Source organism: Triticum dicoccoides, chromosome 3A, assembly GCF_002162155.2.
Source record: "Triticum dicoccoides isolate Atlit2015 ecotype Zavitan chromosome 3A, WEW_v2.0, whole genome shotgun sequence".
NCBI lineage: Eukaryota > Viridiplantae > Streptophyta > Magnoliopsida > Poales > Poaceae > Triticum > Triticum dicoccoides.
The window spans coordinates 440,348,610-440,356,757 of NC_041384.1; the positions used below are offsets into that span (position 1 = coordinate 440,348,610).

Genomic DNA, 8,148 nt, shown 5'->3' on the forward strand with positions numbered 1-8,148 from the left:
GTACCGCCCCATCGGTGTTGGCAGCGATGGGAGTGGCCAAGCTCTGCATTGCCCCTCGCAATGGGTCATGGATGGCCTCACCGGAGTCCTGGCTGTGGCCAGTGACCATCACCTCCATGATGATGCCAGCTACATGAGAGAGCGGATCGTCAATGACCAACACGTCATCGGGGAACCCATTGGTGGAGGCCGCATCGAAGAGGGTGAGCTTCTCGAAGAGCTCGGTGAGGCAGTCGATGGGACAGATGGCCTCCGTGTCGGCGTCTACCGCGTCGGAGAGACCGAGCTTGCCGAAGAGGTCGATGAGGCAGCCTGCGGGGCATACTGCTCCCGCATCAGGCGATGCGCTGGTGCATGTGCAAGCGAACGCATCGGGCTGGTTGATCAAGCCAGACGTGACGCGCTCGTCGGAGGGGAGAACGGTTCCTGTTTGGAACACAACTCCGGCCGACGCCGCGGATGGCCCCACGGTGGGCGCCAACTGTCGTGGTAATCTCACGTCAGATGCCATGGGGTGGCTTATCGTGGTGGAGCCATGAGAACGTCGTCGGGTTACGGAAGCGAGAGTGAGCACGAGCTCGAAGGCACACGAGGCGTACCGAGGTTCGGGGCTCTTCGGAGAGATAACACCCATACTCCTACTGTGATGACTAAGATCAAAGGTGTACAAGGTTGCTCCTTGAGCTGCGTTCCTAGAGGAGGAAGGAGGGCGGAGCTACTACATTGCTTCTCCTAGCTATGATGTGTGTGTGAAATGAGGGCTGAACCCTTTGCATGGGTGAGCTTTGGGGGGTTTTATAGGCCAACCCCCCAGGGGTACAATGGTAATACAGCCGGGTGTAGTACCCAGACGTCAGTGTCTAAGGTCATCGGGTTCTCCGCCGGCTATTGGGACCCGCCTCTGGAGGGCCCCACCGGCTGCCGAGAATCCGGCCGACAGGTAGGTGATACGTCTCCAACGTACTCCCTCCGTTTCTTTTTAGTCCGCATATAAGGTTTGGTCAAATTCAAGCTTTGTAGAGTTTGACTAACTTTATATTGAAAAATATAAACATTCACAATATGAAATCAATATTATCAGATGCACCATGAAACATATTTTCATACTATATAGTTTTACTATTGTAGATGTTCATAATTTTTATATAAACTTGGTCAAACTTTGTGTAGTTTGACTTTGAACAAATCTTATATGCGGAGTAAAAAGAAACGGAGGGAGTATCTATAATTTTTTATTGTTCCATACTATTATATTATTTGTTTGGGATGTTTTATATGCATTATTATGCTATTTTGTATGATTTTTGGGACTAACATATCTATAATACCTAAATAGTTCATGCCCACTACATGATTTCTCTTGACATGCAACCTATCCACATCATCAATCAACATGCAACCATCCATCTCAGAAAATCTGCCACCAAATGCACAAAATAAACCATGTGATTTATTCTCTATAGTACACATCCGTTCCTCTTCGTCTTCTAAAACTGATCAGATATTCTACTCTTAAGTGCCGAGACGCACTTCGTATCCTCAACTCCCAGCCCACCTCCTCCTTCCCGTCTCTGCTCAAATCTCTACATTTTCTCCGGCTCCATGCCAAGTTCATGAGCGGGGTTTGGTGGCTTCGGATTTGATAGATCCCCGGTAGTCCCATGGGTGGATTCAGTGGCAACTGCGGGTTGGGGGTCGTGGCGTTCTATGTGCCCCATGCAAAATTCATGAGCACGGAATTGGTGGCCTCAGATTCGATCGATACCCGGCTGTACTGCATGGGTGGATCGACGACAACCGCAGGACAGGGCCGTGCTCTTCTTCTCTCTCTGGATCATGCTCGCGGCCCTCAACAGGCTGGTGCGGCCAACGCCAAATGGGTGCCAGATGACCTACATGTATCCATCCTACATCCTCATCCCTGCTCCCAACAACATCTCCTCGGACAAGTACGGGCTGTTTCTATAACACGGGGACTTGGAACTAGATCGACTTCTATCTGCTGCAACTTCCTGACGCATGGTAACTGATCAAATCCTTCTTAGGCCTCCCCTACTTTATTTAGCATAACATTTTATCTTCTTTTTATTTTGTCAGATTTGGCAGCAAGCTACTTGACAACTTGTTGTAGATAGTGAAGGTATTCGTGATTTCATCCTGCATATGTCTCTTCCTGCTCATTAAACATGATTCCCCTCTTTGTACTTTATTATTTGAATTGGATAAACACATGACACACCCCTTATATTTGTTTCAGTATGTATAGGACAGCAATGACATACCATTCCTTCCATTCTGTGCAATGCATTGGTTCGAACTTTGAAAATATCATCTAATACCAAAGGACTACAACTTACCATCCTTTTTATAAATACAAGTCATGATCACCACTTAAGGCTAGGTCGGCATATTTGTGAATCAACTATTGTTTTCCTTTTCTTCTATTTAGCACAGGATGGAGGTACGGGAATTATGTGCATACATATCAATAGTGAGGTGGTTACAACCCCATCCGCTTCTGCATAGTTTTTTGGTGGCATATCGATCATTCCACACAAGACATGCCCTGCCTCCACCCTCACTCTCCAGATACAGAGTAGCAATTTACTGCAGCTAGCATATGTAAGCATGCACGCATCCATGTATCATGCACTCACGCCAGCACACACGCAGTTCCATTATCACATTCTTTAGCATAGAAGATCCTCATAATGTCATCCAGATGATTACTTATTGAGTAGATGCACCCTTTTTGACTCTTTCAGTTTTGGTTTAGCTTAGCTATTATGTCCGATTGAAGGGAATTAACTTCAGCGATGGATACAAAGATCATTTGTGAGAGTTGTGTGTTTATTTGTTGTTTTTTGTTACATGTGATTGATTTTCGTGGTGTGGTGCTGTTGGTCATCTGTACTATGGCAGGAACCTTGGATTGGAGAAAGGTGCTATCTGGAACATGTCTCATCATTGCCAGTTAGAACTACAAACCATGCTAATGTTGTCAGTTTTGTCCTCCTTCACAGATTTTGTCCTTTACTAGCTTTAGTGGTTCACTTTCGCCATTAGAAATCTAAGCTTCAAAACTTTACAAAGAGCAACATGCAATGGTTCATATGTAGCTAGGTCTGATAGATAGTGCTTCCTTTCCTGTCCTTGGCCATGGAGTTCATTCTTGCATATGTATTGTGTTCTTACGAGCAATATTGGAAAATATGTTTGGCACCACCTAATCATTTTGTGAATACTTGCTGGAGATTATATGCTAAATTGAGTTAATGTGGCATCTTATTTCCTTCTGATTTTCTATATGACAACATAGTGACCGTAATGGTTCTGCAGCAACGTGCGGGGCATCCTCTAGTTAACCTAGAGCCTAGTGCCAGTTTATGTTTTCCTTGTTTTAGAGTTTCGTAGAAAAGGGATACCAAATGGAGTTCAAACGGAATGAAACTTTTGTGATAATTTTTCTTGGACTAGAAGACATCCAGAGGACTTGGAGTGCACGTCAGGGAAGCCACGAGGCAGCTACAAGGACGGAGGGCACACCCATGGGGTAGGGCACGTCCCCCACCCTTGTTGGCCCCTTGAGACTCCACCGACCTATTTCCTCCGCCTATATATTCTCATATATTCCAAAACCAACCAGGAAAGCCACGAAAACACATTTCCACCGCCGCAACCTTCTGTACCTGTGAGATCCCATCTAGGGGCCTTTTTCGGCGTTCTGCCTGAGGGGTATTCGATCATGGAGGGCTTCTACATCAACACCATTGCCCTTTGCGGTGAAGCGTGAGTAGTTTACCACAGACCTATGGGTCCACAACTAGTAGCTAGATGGTTTCTTCTCTCTCTTTGATTCTCAATACCAGGTTCTCCTCGATGTTCTTGGAGATCTATTCGATGTAATACTTTTTTGAGGTGAGTTTGTCGAGATCCGATGAATTGTGGATTTATGATCAGCTTATCTATGAATATTATTTGGATCTCCTCTGAATTCTTATATGCATGATTTGATATCTTCGCAAGTCTTTTCAAAATATCTATTTGGTTTGGCCAACTAGATTGGTTTTTCTTGCAATAGGAGAAGTGCTTAGCTTTTGGTTCAATCTTGCGGTGTCCTTTCCCAGTGATAGTAGGGGCATCAAGGCACATATTGTATTGTTGCCATCGAGAATAAAAAGATGGGGTTTACATCATATTGCTTGAGTTTATTCCTCTATATCATGTCATCTTACTTAATGCGTTACTCTGTTCTTCATAAACCTAATACTCTAGATGCAGGCATGAGTTGGTCGATGTGTGGAGTAATAGTAGTAGATGCAGGCAGGAGTCGGTCTACTTGACACAGACGTGATGCCTATATTCATGATCATTGCCTTAGATATTTTTATAACTTTGCGCTTTCTATCAATTGATTGGCAATAATTTGTTCACCCACCGTAATATTTTCTCTCTTGAGAGAAGCCTCTAGTGAAATCTATGCCCCCCGGGTCTATTTTCCATCATATAATCTTCTATTTTACATCATATAATCTTCTATTTTCCATCATATAAGTTTCTGATCTACTATTTTGCAATCTTTTACTTTCTGATCTATAAACCAAAAACACCAAAAACATTTTACTTTACCGTTTATCTATCTCCATCAAATTTCACTTTTGCAATTAACCGTGAAGGGATTGGCAACCCCTTTATCGCGTTGGGTGCAAGTTGTTGAGTGTTTCTGCAGGTATTCAGTGACTTGCGCGTTGTCTCCTACTGAATTAATACCTTGGTTCTCAAGACTAAGGGAAATACTTACTCTACTTTCCAGCATCACCCTTTCCTCTTCAAGGGAAAAACCAACGGAAGCTCAAGAGGTAGCAGGAAGAATTTATGGCGCCATTGCCGGGGAGAATTTCTGGCACCATTGCCAGGGAGATCTACGCCAAGTCAAGACATACCAAGTACCCATCATAAACTCTCATCTCTTGCATTACATTATTCGCCATTCGCCTCTCGTTTTACTCTCCCCCACTTCTAAAATGATTTTCAAAAAGATTCGCCTTTTCTTCGCCCCTCTTCAGTTCGTCTTCTTCGCTTGATTTTTTGGTGTGCTCGTGCGTTAGACCATTGGTCTCATGGCTAGCACTTTTACCCCTCCTTTGTCTCTTGACTTTGAGGTCCTTCACTTCAAACAAACACAAGGAGAAAATTTGAAGGATGCTTGGTATAGGGTGATAGAATCCTATCGTAATTGCACTATAGAGGGGGATTTCAAGATTTTACTTCGTAATTTTTATGTTGGGCTAAACATGTCTCATAGGCAACTTTTGGATATTGCTGCTAAGGGGAATTTTATTGAAATAGATCCCAACACTGCTCATGAAATAATAGAGGGGATAGTAGGAATATTCCCCCCACAAAAAGGATTACATCAAACTCAAGAAGGAGCACAAGTTTTTGAGAAACTATGTGAAGTAACATTTTTTTTGCAAAAATCTCTTCAGCCCCTCAAAAATGTTAGTGGAAACCTCCACCGCTTGAATATGTTGATCACTCTTTGCAATAAGCGGTTTGATGCTCTAGATATTAAGATTTTTGAATACGAGGAGAAATGCAAAGAACCTCCTAGATTTGAGCATAATTCCACTAAAAATATAAAGACCAAAGATGATAATACTTAGATCAATTCGTGTTTTATGCCTAGCTAGGGGCGTTAAACAATAGCGCTTGTTGGGAAGGAACCCAATTTTCTTTTTCTTTTTTCTTTTTAGGTTCTGTTTTGCAATAATTATTTCATCCAGCCTCTGGTTAGATGTGGTTTTGAGTTTTAATTAGTGTTTGTTCCAAGTAAGACCTTTGGGATAGCTTACGGTGATAGTTGATTTGATCTTGCTGAAAAACAGAAACTTTTGCATCCAGGAGATTAATTTTCATTTTTAGCAGAAGCATGATAAAATACTGATTCTTTTCTCAGAAGATTAGTAAACAAATTTCTGAAGTTGTCCTAATTTTTCAGAATTTTAGGAGTTACAGAAGTATTCGAAATATCCAGATTGCTACAAACTGTTCTGTTTTTGACAGATTTTGTTTTCTATGTTTTGTTTGCTTATTTTGATGAATCTATGGATAGTATCGGGGGGTATGAACCATGGACAATTTGGAATATAGTAGATATTACACCAATATAAATGAAGAATGAGTTCACAACAGTACCAAAAGTGGTGATTTATTATCTTATACTAACGGAGCTTATGATATTTTCTGTTGATTTTTGTGTTGTGAAGTTTTCACGTTTCGGATAAGGATTTGATGGACTATGGAATAAGGAGTGGCAAGAGCCTAAGATTGGGGATGCCAAGGCACCCCAATGTAATATTCAAGGACAACCAAGAGCCTAAGCTTGGGGATGCCCCGGAAGGGATCCCCTCTTTCGTCTTCGTCTATCGGTAACTTTACTTGAGGCTATATTTTTATTCACCACAAGATATGTGTTTTGCTTTGTATGATTTGAGTATTTTCTTTTTAGTTTGCCACAATAATCCTTGCTTACACACCTTTTGAGAGAGAGACGCATGAATCGTGATTTATTAGAATACTCTATGTGCTTCACTTATATCTTTTGAGCTAGGCAATTTTGCTCTAGTGCTTCACTTATATCTTTTTATAGCATGGCGGTGGCTTTATTTTATAGAAATTGATGAAGTCTCATGCTTCAAGTATGATAATTTTGGGAAGACATAATTGCCTTGTTAGTATGCTTGAAGTATTATTGTTCTTATGTCAATATTAAACTTTTGTTTTGAATCATACGGATCTGAACATTCATGCCACAATAAAGAAATTACATGGATAAGTATGTTAGGTAGCATTCCACATCAAAAATTCTGTTTTTATCATTTACCTACTCAAGGACGATCAGGAATTAAGCTTGGGGATGCTTGATATGTCTCCAACGTATCTATAATTTTTTATTGTTCCATGCTATTATATTATTCGTTTGGGATGTTTAATATGCATTAATATGCTATTTTATATGATTTTTGGGACTAGCCTATTAACCTAGATCCCAGTGCCATTTTCTATTTTTTCCTTGTTTTAGAGTTTCATAGAAAAGGAATACCAAACGGAGTACAAATGGAATGAAACTTTCGCGATGATTTTCTTGGACCATAAGACATCCGGAGGAGTTGGAGTGCACATCATGGAAGCCACAAGGATAGAGGGCGCGCCCCCACCCTTGTGGGCCCCTCGTGACGCCACCGAACTATTTCTTCTGCCTATATATTCTCATATATTTCAAAACTAATCAGGAGAGCCACAAAAACACTTTTCCATCGCAACAACCTTCTATTCCCGTGAGATCCCATCTTGTGGCCTTTTTCGGCATCTTGCCGGAGGGGGATTCGATCATGGAGGGCTTCTACATCAACTCTATCGCCCTTCCGATGAAGCATGAGTAGTTTACCTCAGACCTACGGGTCCATAGCTAGTAGCTAGATGGCTTCTTCTCTCTCTTTGATTCTCAATATGATGTTCTCCTCGATGTTCTTGGAGATCTATCCGATGTAATCTTCTTTTGTGGTGTGTTTGTCGAGATCAGATGAATTGTGGATTTATGATCAGCTTATCTATGAATATTATTTGAATCTCCTCTGAATTCTTATACGTCTAATTTGATATCTTTGCAAGTCTCTTTGAACTATCAATTTGGTTTGTCCCACTAGATTGGTTTTTCTTGCAATGGGATTAGTGCTTAGCTTTGGGTTCAATCTTGCGGTGTCGTTTCCCAGTGACAGTAGGGGCAGCAAGGCACATATTATATTGTTGCCATCGAGGATAAAAAGATGGGGTTTACATCATATTGCTTGAGTTTATTCCTCTCTTACTTAATGCGTTACTCTGTTCTTCATGAACTTAATACTCTAGATGCAGGCAGGAGTTGGTCGATGTGTGGAGTAATAGTAGTAGATGTAGGCAGGAGTCATCTACTTGACACGGACGTGATGCCTATATTCATGATCATTGCCTTAGATATCATTATAACTTTGCGCTTTTCTATCAATTGCTCGATAGTAATTTGTTCACCCACCGTTATATTTTCTATCTTGAGAGAAGCCTCTAGTGAAACCTATGGCCCCCGGGTCTATTTTCCATCATATAATC

General features: G+C 41.7%; 1 long non-coding RNA gene across 1 annotated transcript; it reads left to right on the plus strand.

Annotated features, from left to right (window-relative positions):
• The first annotated feature begins 1,517 nt into the window (after window positions 1–1,517).
• On the plus strand, window positions 1,518–3,272 carry LOC119271603. The gene is made up of 3 exons (XR_005134631.1): window positions 1,518–2,022; window positions 2,098–2,140; window positions 2,923–3,272. It is a non-coding gene; the product is annotated as an uncharacterized LOC119271603 (long non-coding RNA).
• Window positions 3,273–8,148: the final 4,876 nt, after the last annotated feature.